Source organism: Octopus bimaculoides, chromosome 3 (genome assembly GCF_001194135.2).
Source record: "Octopus bimaculoides isolate UCB-OBI-ISO-001 chromosome 3, ASM119413v2, whole genome shotgun sequence".
Lineage (NCBI taxonomy): Eukaryota > Metazoa > Mollusca > Cephalopoda > Octopoda > Octopodidae > Octopus > Octopus bimaculoides.
Window position 1 is genome coordinate 75,035,223 of NC_068983.1, and position 14,262 is coordinate 75,049,484.

At 34.7% G+C, this 14,262-nt stretch overlaps 1 protein-coding gene across 1 annotated transcript in view; it reads left to right on the forward strand.

Moving 5' to 3' along the window:
• Window positions 1–14,262, forward strand: part of LOC106880955 (acetylcholine receptor subunit alpha-type acr-16) — a 174,631-nt gene that overhangs the window by 146,780 nt on the left and 13,589 nt on the right. The gene's annotated exons all lie outside the window — the stretch shown is intronic.

Sequence of the window (14,262 nt, forward strand, 5' to 3'; positions counted from 1 at the left end):
ATATATATACAGGATCGTTTGTAGAATACATAAATCCGAAAGAAGCACACTCTAAGATGTAGAGCAGTATATATTAGAAATGGGGAAGGCCGGTTTGTGGGATGACCTTATGTTTCCGTCCTAAAGGGTTAAGCTATATAGCGTATCGTCAGATTTGGGGGATCCGACGATACCCCATAAAGCTAATCCCTTTATGAACGGGAGACCTAAGGTAATCTCATAAACCGGCCTTCCCCATTTTTAATATATATATATATATATGAGCGTGAGTGTATATCAAGAGAGAGTGAGAGACAGAGAGGGTGGTGTACAATTAAATTTAACATGCTCTTGTCCACTTAATCACTAAAAAGACCGCTGCGGATATTGTCATCAGATTATGACTGGTGTCATTGGACTGTAAGGACACGTGATTCTGCATCAGCTATGAACTACGGTTCTATATTAAAACAACAAATATAAAATTTATTGATATACGCTACGTTTTGTCCAGCAAGAAGTCATTAATTAGAGGCACGCTAGGCAGCAATAATTAGAATATAGATATGTACACATATATGTCCGTATACACTCGAACGTGGAAAGGCTTCCGCCGCGGATACTGTCTCAGAGTAGAATTCTCTTTACTAACAATATGTGTCAAAACACATCACTGGTCTATGAATGACATAATTGGACCGTTGCTGACCAGTCCGTATCGGTGCTCATAACTGATAAAGCATAACACCACAGAAACACACCTATTCTACAGTCCAATGACGTCATTTGAAACCCAGTGGTGTGTTTTCACGCGCAATGAATATATAAGGCAAATTTCTCTCCCGATACTGCCCTGTGGATTAAATAAGGTTCCAAATTCCAAGAACATTCTTACTAAATACGATAAGCATTTAAGGAAGATCTTGGGATACAACGGCCGAAACTTTGGGACTACAGTCTCACACTAGTTTGAAAATATCATTACATATTGATGATAATTCTCATCTCAAAATTTCAGACAAAATCATTCATTCACACCAGAATGGCCTGCTGCTAACAACACTTTCTCTCGATCTTTGGATTAGATTATTTTCTGTTATATTTGATAAGAGGAATATTATAGAAGTATTAAACAATCTCTGTAAGGTAATACAATATCTTTTCTGTTTGTTTCTATTTATTAACAACATGTATATTTTACCAAACTTCTCACCTGCACTGCTGAAAGCTTTTTTAAACATTTATGTAATTTATATCTCTATTGTATTATTTTATTCCTATACCAAGCGAATATCATAAATACATAAATTTTAACTAATATTGACTGTTTGGCTTCTGGTATTTTATGGATTTTACTATTCTTAACCTGTTTAAGTTGTAAAAGCAAATTTTTTAGTTGATTTCTGTTATATTATAGATTTTATCCTCGTTCTCTGTAAAATTGACAAAGAATTATCAGCAATATAATATAAATGAAAATATGTTTATTTTCATGAGTAAATAGGTGCAGGCGTGGCTGTATGGTAAGAAGCTTTCTTATCAGTCACATGTTTCCAGGTTCAGTTCCACTACGTCGCACCTTGGGCAAGTGTCTACCACTATAGCCTCAAACCAACCAAAGCCTTGTGGATGGATTTGGTAAACGGAAACTAAAAAGTGCGCCTCGTAGATAGGTAGATATGTGTATTTCTTTGTGTCTGTGTTTGTCCTCCCACACCGCTTGACAACCGGTCTTGATGTGGTTACGTCCCCATAACTTAGCGGTTCGGCAAAAGACTTCGATAGAATAAATACCAGGCTTAAAAAATGAGCAATGGGGTCGATTGATTCAACTAAAAATTCCTCAATGCGGTGCTTCAGAATGGTCGCATTCTAATAACTTAAACAAGTAAAAGGTAAAAGAAGTCGAAAGTGTTGAAGCCAAAGTGGGTTGGTTGGGTCTTTTTAGCTTCATGATCGTCATGTTAGCGCCTATTTATTTGTCACCTTTTAAATACAACTCCTGCCCACTTTGCACCACATACTTCATTGCAACTCTAGCCTTTAACGAAATATTACCACGCCTATGGCTTCGTCATGTCACTCCATTTGTCTGGTTTTTCTAAGCTTTAGTTATTTACCTGTTATTTTTTCTAAATTTACTGCTCTATACGGCTGTAAATTTCAATATATCTAACTAGTCATTACCTTGTCCTTCCTTGAATGATTTATTATTTTTGTATACTTTCTCAGTCTATGCTATCTTGGCTTAATTATTCACCTCTGTTCTTTTATTGCTTCCTCTCATTTTTAATAAGTCGAGTCTTTGTGTTCACCACTTATTAAAATTTAAAACTATATATTGACGTATCAATCGTTAATGTCAGCCTCATAACAAGGAATAGATCTTTTTTTTAACTAATAACCAGTACTGATAAAACAAATAAAAAGTTATTGAGTCGGATACAATTACGGAAATATGGGTTAAAATATTGTCAAATACGTCACCAGCAGTTCTACCAAAGATTTTTCGCCACTTGAACTCCTCTAACTGGCATGATACCAGTCTGGAGTGAATGCTACAATTTGACTGTTTTGCGGGGTGGGGTTGGGGTGGGATGGGGGATCAACAATTCTTCCACATATATTCGATAATTTATGTGCACCTGAGACAGAACCTACAATGTTTGTATTTAAAGAACGAAAATATTTGATGATGAAAGTAAATCGATTGAATCTGCACTGTGCTGTAGTGTAGTGTTGCGTGAGTAGTGGTGGAGGGTATTGGGTATTGTGGTTCTGTTATTTACTATGCATATTTTCTGTTTAATAATATTGGTATTGTCTCATTTGTAAGAACAGACTCACGTATCTGTCGTAACGATGAGCCTCTCGGATGTTTTGACAAGATTTCGATTCTAATTTGATTCAGCCTGCCGCTATGTTGATCTTTGTCATGTTAGTAGAGTATCGACGACTGTTTTCTGTCATTATACTCCCGCCAGTGTCATTTAGCCTCTCTACTAAACTCCCAGAAGTCTCCCCCAATATATACCGTATTCCGGTTCCTACAATCACTCTTCATGCTTTTTATTCGATATACTTACTAGATTCCTGGCCTTACATTTAACATTGGGATTAAAAGTAGCCCTTGAATAGTAAGATTATGTCATTGATGAAGTCGCGAATAGCGACGAAAGAACTCTGATAGAGAAAACTGACGACTGATTGATTGTTCAAAAGAACACATTAAACAAACAATTGATTAGTTGAATGGTGAAATAAAGAAATTAAGAAGTGGTATTGAACAACTGCGTGTGTTTATTCTATTTTTTTTTTACATAATGACCCTCCCTTGACACTACGAGATATATATATATATATATATATATATATATATATATATATATATATATATATATATATATACATGATCTGTATTTCTCTTTCAGTAAGATTTTTATAGTTGATATATAATCAGTATATTATTTTTATACATTTTGATCCATAATTGCATAAATAAAACGACTGCTTTGCTTGATGCTTGAGGAGTTTGAAGATAAATATTTGTTTATTAGTTTTAAACTAAACTATGTTTACATGACATACCATAGTACTGAAGTGCCTTTCTGAGAAATATCATACAGAGCACAATTCATCAACTGTCACAAAGATTACAATGTTAATTATTATGCCAAAGGTGCCTTAAGAAAGGCTAAAGTAAGACACTTGATAAATGACTTGGATGATGGGCAAAAGGAAACTTTAACAAAATTCATTTTCCAGTTAATTGCATCTGCAACAACATATTTCACTGTCGCAAAAAAAAAATGCTTGCCAAGCATTAAAACCTTTCGATAATGAAGAACAGTGACAGCATTCATGGTTGAGGCTCACGCAGTTTTGTTAAAGATTTAACAAATAAAGCAGAGATTATTGTTGTAATAAAATATATGCCACTTTCAAGAACAGAAATTATATGATAAAATATATCCCACTTTCAAAGAATAGAAATTATATCACAAAATGTGCAGAACATTTTTTTTTCTTTTTTAAATTCAGAATGTGTTTTGAAAGCATTTTATGTCCAAACCGTGTATTAAAACCAATATTGTTATATTTGGTAAGAGCCATAATTGGTAAAGTTCATAATTGCTTTCACCGGATATTACTTTTGTGTATTTCACTTATCTTTTATAAAACAGTGGATGTTTATGTTACTAAAACTATTTTTTTTCTAAATCAACCAGTAAGTTGTTCAATTGGTATACATTTGTTCTTTCAAATGGTTGATTTTCAGTATACAACAGATTTTATTTATTGCTTAAAAGAAAAAGAAGTGAAATATAGACAAGCAACAAGTGTGCTTATAGGCTTTGTCAACCCTTCCAAAATATAACAAAAATTTACAAGTTGGTTTACAAAAATCCAGAGTTTTTTCACTTAGTAGTTTGATGAGTCAACTGATATTTTTGACGTTTTACAACTGGAGGGTTTTATACATATGATTTCTTCATGCAACTTCATTAATAACGAACATTTTAACTTTAATTCCTTTAAAAGCAAAACGCATAGTAATGATATATATCACGTTTCAAAAATTTTATCCCTGGAAGTGATGTAACTTTTCAAAAATTAGTTTGACTTGTAACAGATGATACTTCAAGAAAATAAGAAAATATGTGTTTTTTGTTTATCTTCATTATAAGGAACGAGACGCTACCATTCTTCATAAATTATCAATGCATCATTCAACAAGTTCTATGCACCAAAAATATGAAATATGAGTTCATAATGAAGGTCATTACTAAATACTTAAACAAACTCCGTTCGGGTTATATTTTTGAAACACAAGTTGGAGAGTATTGTGATTTCATTTTACGCACAGTTGCTTGTTGGTAAAATAAAAGCAAATAAATATGAAAAACTAAATCCCAAAGTCACAGGTCTTTTACAAGAATGGCTGAATTATGGAAAGAATTAAATGATCCACACTGGTTAGTTGATTTATCATTTTTAACGATATCACATGATTAATATTTATTGCCAAACTAACGTGGCAGTCCATAGAAATAGGACGAATGCTGTTGTTGATTAGCTCCGAGAGACGATAGCCTCTAGCTAGCTATATGACGCACGAACCTGCGTCCATAATGGACAGGCGGTAGGTGATTACAGATGCTATAAACACCTGAACCACCTCCGCTCTGCCCGCCACCGCTCGTATCCTCCGAGAGCAACTTCTACACGAGGTAGTTGTGCTTCGTTAGACACGATGAGGGTGACGTCATCCGCATAAGCAGAAGTAAACTTACCGCATCCGATCTCATTTGGGTTGTCACCTACCTTCTCCAGCCTCCGCAGTAATGGCTCCAGGGCCAAAATATACAGAATCGGGGACAAGGGACACTCTTGACGAACTGACCTGACCGCCTGATCAAAAACGGCTCCGTTAGGTAACCGTTTATCTGGACGGTGGACTTGATGCTGCTATACATAGTGGAGATCCAGCTGCGAAAGCCAGGGCTCAGCCCAGCCGCTTCGAGGACAGCTCCTAATACCGATAGTCTACCCTATCGAATGCTTTACTTTGGTCTAAATGGACCAATGCCCCTCCTTTGCCGGTTATTTTCCCTACCCTATCTAAGGTGTAGCGGAGAAGGTGAAGATTGTCCTGGATTGACCTACCTGGGATTGCACAAGTCTGTGCCTTCTCAACAAGCTTCTCCACGACAGCCGTCAACCTTTTTGCTAACACCTTGGCCAAAAATCTTTAACTCTACGTCAAGTAGAGTTATGGACCTGTAGTTACTAATGTTATCCCCCTTGCTTGGGTCCTTCTGGATCAGTGTCACAACTCCCCGGCTTTCAGAACTGGAAATTCTCCCATTCTGCTGCCAGTTTGCATAGACGCCGGCCAGAACCTCCCCAAACAAGTCCGGCATTAAACAGTAAAACTCGTAGGGCAGACCATCCAGTTCCGGAGACTTTTCCCCAGCGCACTCGGCCAGTGAAATGGCTTGAGAATAAAAGATATATATATACATTCAATTAGAGGTTAAAATAGCCTTATTAAGGGATAGTAATATCCAATGAATTACTGGTTCATTAACTAATATATTTTTGTTATATTCCCATCGCATCCATAAAATAATAGGTCTAAATATAAATCTTGTTTTATAAATATTCAAAAGAAAATATAGAAAATGGAGATATAGCATTCATACAATTTATTATATGCAAAAATCCAACATATTCTCTAACAGTTGTTTCAATTAAGCGTAAAAGATTAAAATAGCAATTATTTAATCATTATATTAGGCAAAAATCTCATAAGAAGAGTAGAAAAGATATACCGTTAGGTGTTAAGTGTTGTGTTTTCGAATCATCTCAGCAGGCTGAATATTATTTTATGGCTAATATTGGTATAAACCTGGGCCAGGGAGTCATAGGTTGTTTTAGTGGGTAATTGTCCATTATTCATTATTCGCTAAAACAACCTATGACCCCCTGGCCCAGGTTTATACCAATATTATTCATAACATAATATTCAACTTGCTGAGATGATTCGAAAACACAACACCTAATAACCTAACAGTATAGCTTTTTCTACCCTTCTGATGAGATTTTAACTAATATAATGATTTAATAATTGCTATTTTAATCTTTGAGGCTTAATTGAAACAGTTGTAAGAGATTATGTATTTTTACAGATAATAAATTATATTAATGCTATATCCCCATTTTCTTAATTTTGTTTTGCACACACACACACACACACACACACACACACACACACACACACACACACACATGACCATTATACATATATGTAAATTCATGGAATATTTACATATTCCAATACTTACATAATTTGTATGTAGCAAAAATAATCATTACACTTTAACCTCTTTCTTATATACCATAATAGTATATCTGTAAACTTGAATATAGTAATTTTTATGGAACACTTTCTTAAGTTTGACACAATAGAATATTCTCGTTATATTTCCATCGTATTTATTTCTATTAGAAAAGTATGTATGCTTTGAGAAAAGGATAGTAACGTTTCGGATATTAGCATTCATCAATATATTTTTGCCAATGCAATCTACCACTAGTTTCTTGAACACTTATTTGAAAAAATCAGTTGTGTGTGTAAGTGTGTGCGTAGGTGTGTCTACATGTGTGTGCGTGTGTGTGTATGTGTGTGTGTATGCGCATGCATGTGTTTCCTGTGCATACACTTATGTGTACTTGTGCGCTTGTTTGGGAGTAACAAACAACAACGTGGTTAGACAACAGTAGAAAAGACTCTAGAGAGAGTGGTATACTGTATAAGAGTGTATATGTATATATGCTTGTCTGTGTGAGTATGTATGTATTTAATTATATATATGCGTGCGTGCTTTGTGCGTGTGTGCTATGTATTATACAAATCGATTTATTGCCTGCAGAAAAGTTGCAGTAACGAAGAATTGATTTGAAGTGACTTTTAAGAAGAAGGATATCTACCTAGGTTCCATTCATGTGTACGTTTGTGTCTCCGTATATGTGTGCGCGCGTACAATAGAGTTTACTGTGTGTGCTAGAGTATAGAATACGTAGTTATGCTGGTAAGTATGAATGTCTTGTTTGTATCAGTATGTATGCATATGTGTGTATGCATATACGTGTGTGTGTACGTGTGTGTGTGTGTGTGTATGCATATATATGTATGTATGTATGTATGTATGTATATATGTATGTATATATATATATGTATGTATGTATATATAATTATGTATGTATATGTAGGTATGTATGTATGTATGTATACATATATATATATATATATATATATATATATATATATATATATATATATATATATATATATATATATATATATATATATATATATATATGTGTGTGTGTGTGTGTGTGTGTGTGTGTACGTGTATATAGACACATACATAAGTATACATAGACATACATACACAGATAGGTACACCTAGATATATGTGTGTTTAAAGAATGATAACATGTTCTGTTGTGTGGACGAGCTGGTGCGTGGGCGTGTGTATATGTGTGTATGTGCGTGTGTGTGTGTGCGTGCGTATGTGTTTGTACCTATGTTGTTAAGATTATTTTTATGTACATATAAACACCTGTTTGTGTTCCCCAGTTGCTTACTACCACCTGGCTCTTGCATGTTGTGAACGAAATCAGATCTAATGCGATCTTTCGAGAGAGGTTTCCGGTCTTAAGATAACCACACCCTTCCTCATAACCGGTCACGAAATCCCAGAAAAGTGTAATGGACGCTATCTCTTCCTCTCTGTCTAAACCAGTAAAAAAAATTGTACGTGTAATGTCACGTTACGGGTTTGTTTTCAGTCGTGTCTGTGTGCGTGTGAAGGCAGTAATGAATGCATTAATGTAGTAATATACTTGCTTGTTAGGTTTATTTATAATCATGTCTCCGCATGTGTGTATGCATACATTTAGGAGTTATGCTTGTAAAAAAATGTGTCTGTGTTTATGTCTATATTGTGTGTGTGTGTGTATATATGTGTGTATGCGTGTGCGTGCGTGTGTGTATACATACATAATATATATATGATGTGTGTGTGTGTGTGTGTGTGTGTGTGTGTGTGTGTGTGTGTGTGTGTGTGTGTGTGTGTGTGTGTGTGTGTGTGTGTGTGTGTGTAGTCAAATCGAGTAAGCGAACATTAAAAGTCACAATAACAACTACAAGAGGACGTGCACATGGAATGTATGAGTTTGGTGCTCGATAAAAAAGAGAGACGTTTCGAGCATAGCTTTTCGTCGGAAGGGAAATAGAAAAGGGAAAAGTCCAAAGGAGAGAAAAAAATCACCAGCAACATGCGTATAGTTACATTGTTATATATATATGTGTGTGCATGACTTAGTGGTTAGGGCACTGCACTCACGATTGCTAGGTCGTGGTTTCAATTCCTAGAGCGAGTGATGCGATGTTGTTTTCAGCATAACATTTCGTCTCACGTTGATTTGTGATGGTACACGTGGTACACTGTGCACCTGTTCAGAAAACATCGATTTGATGGAGAGAGTGAGCTAATGTGCAGCACGAGCCTTTGATCACTATAGACAAATCATTTGTGCAGGTCGTTCGGCAAAAGCTGAATGCTCATATGTCGTCTTCGACAGGAGAGTCCATCATATATATATGAGCAAAGAGAGACAGAGACGGGTAGAAACAAGGAAAATGCCCTTTGTATTTGAATACTATGCAAATATTCTTTTAAAAAGCTTTTCTTTTAATTTTTTCCCAAATTTATTGGTTTTCCATACTTACAGTTGAAAACGTCTCAATAACTGAAACCGGTACTGAGATGTTTTTTATAAAATTATTTCAGCATTTTCTACCTTGACATTTTTTCCTATATATCAACTCGTGTGTTCCTTTTCCGCTATGTGCGCATCAGAATATAGCATTCTCTGTTTATGTACTTATTGCTGCTAGAGCATATAGAATATATTTTTATATATATTCTAAGCTACCTGTTGCATTCCTGATTGGATACCTAAGAAATAGGCCATTGATAAAGATGCTGTTTGTGGTCCTTCGTTTTAGAAACGGCTAAAAACATTTATCTTAGTCAAACTCCACTCTTATAACCACCAGTAATATTTTTTTAATGTATTTTTAGGTCATCCAAAAAAGAAGCTATGTGCCATGTTTGTGTGTCCTCCTCAGAACCTATTATATAAGCGTAAGGTTTCCTCAGTAATAAGGATAAAGATTTCACTGCAAGAATTTACATTATAGAAATGATGTCTCCTTGAAATTATCCTATCAGAAGCCTATCGGGATCTCCTGTATTGAACTTCAGGATTGTAGCCCAGGACAATGTCACGTTTTCGGTGAAAGTTTAGCAAGTTGAAGGGCTTGTAATTCTTAGTAGGGATAGGAATTTTTCCGAGTCCATGATTGTTTAGATTTTGTTTACTTGTTTAGTATATGCAAAATATTAGTCAACAATTGTAGAAAAGGAATATAAATAGTTGTTTATTTGTCAAAAGGAAGCGACTAACCTCTTTTGTAATATTTTTTAAATTCTAAGGCGGTGAGTTGGCAGAACCGTTAGCACGCCGGGCGAAATGCTTAACGGTATTTCGTCCGTCTTTACTTACGTTCTGAGTTTGAATTCTGCCGAGGTCGACTTTGCCTTTCATCCTTTTGGGGTCGATAAATTAAGTACCAGTTGTGTACTGGGGTCAATCTAATCGACTGGCCCCCACCTCCCCCAAAATGTCAGGCCTTGTGTCTAGAGTAGAAAAGAATATTTTTTTTAAAATTCTGCTGACTCATTACCAATTTGGTATTATAATTACAAAGGGATTTTTAAAATTTAAAAAATTACTTTTACTTAATTTCATTATGAATACATTTCAATTGTTTACATTCTTTGCTTTCCCAGCATATAATATACTTATTATCGTAACTGGTCTGTTGTCACAAGCGGTATCATACATACTGTATGCCTCTCTGTTCTAGAAATATATTCGTTTATTGTTTTACATTTAATTTCACACTTTTCTCACTCTGTGGAATAAAAACCTAATCAACAACTTTCTTATATACAACAAATATCACTTGCTAGCATAATTGTTTCGTCGTGAAATAGTTTAGAGATTAAAACTCTAAGTGCATATATTTGTTTCCTTCACACAAAGCTTGAAATTTGCAGGGAAGGGAAATCGTTTATTATATCGATTCTAGCATTTAACTGATACTTTATTTTATCGGCCTCGGTGGAATGAACGATAACGCTGATCTCAGTGCAATTTGAACTTGCAGCATAAAGAGCCAGAATGAAAATCGCAAGGTATATTGTCCGACGCTCTGACGATTCTGCCATTTCATTACTCTTTAAATATATATGATAGTGTTTCATGAAAAAAAACTAGATCACCTGAGGTTATCTAAGCAATCAGTAAATCAAAACTCCCTACAGTCTTTAAAATCTCAACAAACAGGAACAGTGTATAAATTCAATAAGACCATTTGGTCGAAATTTTTTAACTAATATAAATTGGAATGAAACTGGTCTTTCAGTTCAACTGGCTGGAAGCTTTGACACGTTTGGGTTTTATTTAACCTTCTCGGCAAAATATATCCCCCTCAATAAACAGGATAGAGTGATGCTCGATCAATGCGTGTATGTATGTGTGTGTGCTTGTGTGTGTGTGTATGCATGTATGTATGTATGTATACATGCACATATACGTATATATAAATTGGTGCTTATATTAATCATATATATATATATATATATATATATATATATATATATATATATATATATATATATATATATATATATATATATATATATATATATATATACTAATATGGACAGCAGTGTGCAATGTTTCACCAAAAAGGAGAATTATAATTGTCAGTAAATATGACTACGGTGTTAGAAACACCAACATTGGTAAAAGTGAGAGCTAAAATGTTTTAGTGTGTTGACTACAGCATTAGAGCATTTTAGCTCTTATTTCCAGCAATGTAGTTATTTCTAACACCCTGGTCATATTTAATGACAATTATAGTTTTCCTTTTTGGTAAAACATTGCACACTGTTGTCCATATTAATTTTATATATATACATAATGCATGAATATGTGCGCACGCACACACACACGCACACATATAAATATAAACATATATATATACACGCACATACATGCATATATACATATATATGTGACTGTACGTATATATATATATATGTGTGTGCGTATATATATACATGTATGTACATATATCTGAAACAGTGAATTTCAACAATATGGCTGAAAAGTAACACTTCTTCAAAGAGACGTTCTCTATACTAAATATATAATCGTGATAAGGTCTCGCATATATTATATAGTGATTGGGGATTTTTTTTTCTTTTGAACGTATATCATCACAAATTTAAAAACAGCAATTAGCCCTTTTCATATCAACCAGCCTGAGACTGCACCTCGCCCTAAGACTTCATGTTTAGAGTGATCTCATTTAAAACACCCCATAAAACCTTTATGTCAATTCATGTTCCAAATACTGAAATTTTAATGACGGAGCTATTTTACTTAATTCTTTGTTATTTTCAAAATTACTTGGAACAGAGACAGCTTATTTTCGACATGGTAACTAAACGGCGCACATGTGCTTAGGTTTCGCCTAATACTTTCTACAGCAGAGACAAAGCCTGAAATTTTGGTGGACGGGGATATTCGGTTACATCGACCTCAGTGCTTGATTGTTACATACTTTATCGACCTCGAAAGGATGAACGGCAAAGTCGACCACGCTGCGATTTGAACTCAAAGCGACAGCCAGAAGAAAATCTGCTAAGCGTTTTATTCCGCATGCTAACGATTATGCTAGGTCGCTGCCTTCATCATATAGCATAATATTTGTTTTTCTTCTGTATCTTTATATTTTGCTTGTTATATGCTCAATTATTTACCTCATATATTTTATATAACATGCGCATGCATTGTGCGTTCCCTTGCTTGTGTGCGCGTGCGGGCGTGTATGAGAATTTGACATTTCGCATTGAATCTACTTTCCAGTTGATAATGAGTCACCCTCAGTGCTTAGCCCTCGAGTGTTTCCTGTAAAGATTCAAAATTAACATGCTTAGTATTGATTAATAATTTTTTTTTTTAATTGATATTTCATACAAGACAGCCCAAAGAAATGCCGATCTGTATGGAAATACAAACATGCGATTTTATAAAATTCGAAGCATTGAATATATATACTCATGTTCCAACAACTGATCCACTTCCTTGAGCCAACGGGAAGCCTCTGCGCAGTTGCACGATCTGCTAGAAGTATCAGCCTAATATTTATTGGCGTGTTTGTCTGTTTATCTATCCATCTATCCATCCATCCATCTATATCGGTTGACCTATCTCTTTCTATCGATCCATCTGTCTATCCATCTGTGTATCGATCCATGTATCTGTCTGTCTATTTTTCCATCTATCTATCTATCGATCTATCTATCTAACATTCTGTTTCGTACTCTCTCTCTCTCTCTCTCTCTCCCTTTTGCTTGCTCTCTCGTTTGCTTGCTCTCTCGTTTGCTTGCTCTCTCATTTGCTTGCTCTCTCTCCCTCCCTCTCTCTCTCTCTCTCTCTCTCATTCTCTCTCTCCCCCTCTCTTTCTCTCATTTTCTCCCTGAGATCACATCATACAGTCACTCAACCACCGCCAAATAAGAAATAAATAAATAAATAAGAGGCATTGAATAATGTAATTTTATACACGCTACACATAAATGCGAGGCATAGCTGAGTAGTAACGAAGTTCACTTTGTAATCATTAAGTTCCAGGTTCGAACCTGTTGTCTGGCACTTTTGGCAATTGACTTTTACAATTGACTAACGTAGGCTCATACCTAGTGATTGAAACTGAAAATTGGGAACTGAATTGAAGCCCATCGGATCAATTATACCAGAAATAATTCAAAGGTTCAACCATTTCAAATGCTGCCATGTTGATTCGGTCTGTGAAATACTCAACCAACTTTCCCGTTAAGTTGCCAAGTAGAATATTCAGTTGCTCAAACGACTGAATGCTTACCGTCGAAACCGACGGAGAATCCATCATTACACTCCCAATAAAAAGACAACAGCATGATCATGGATTGAACGCCTTTCATCATATTACATTTACAAAAACCGATCCAAACTATTTCATTCATTTGCTATGTTCCTTCTTTGAAATATTAACTTTCATTGAAATTACATCATTTCTTTTATATGTTTTTTTTATTTGTTGTTGCTTTTATTTTATATTTATTCATTTATTTATTACTTTCAATCTCTGTTTTGATTTATATCTCGCATTATGTGTGTGTGTGTGTGTGTGTGTGTGTGTGTGTGTGTGTGTGTGTGTGTGTGTGTGTGTGTTTTCTTAAGCAGTGAATCGAATTTTTTTTTTATTATTATTATTAATCATCTTCCCATTCTTGTAACTAATGATCAAACAAACACAAAAGATCTTTCTATAAAAAAAACTTTACAAAAAAACAGAAAAGCGGAAAGATTCAATCGCTTAATCTTCCAATAAAATTTAAACAACTTTAAATAAACAGAACCGCTATTTTGTTGTGGGGCTTTATTTATTCTTTTTTAATTTTTTTTTGTTTGTTTTTTTCTTGTTCTTTTTCCATTTCGTTCGATATTATAACTGAACTTCTTCATACTACTACTACTACTAATACTACTACTACTACTACTACTACTACTACTACTACTACTACTACTAAT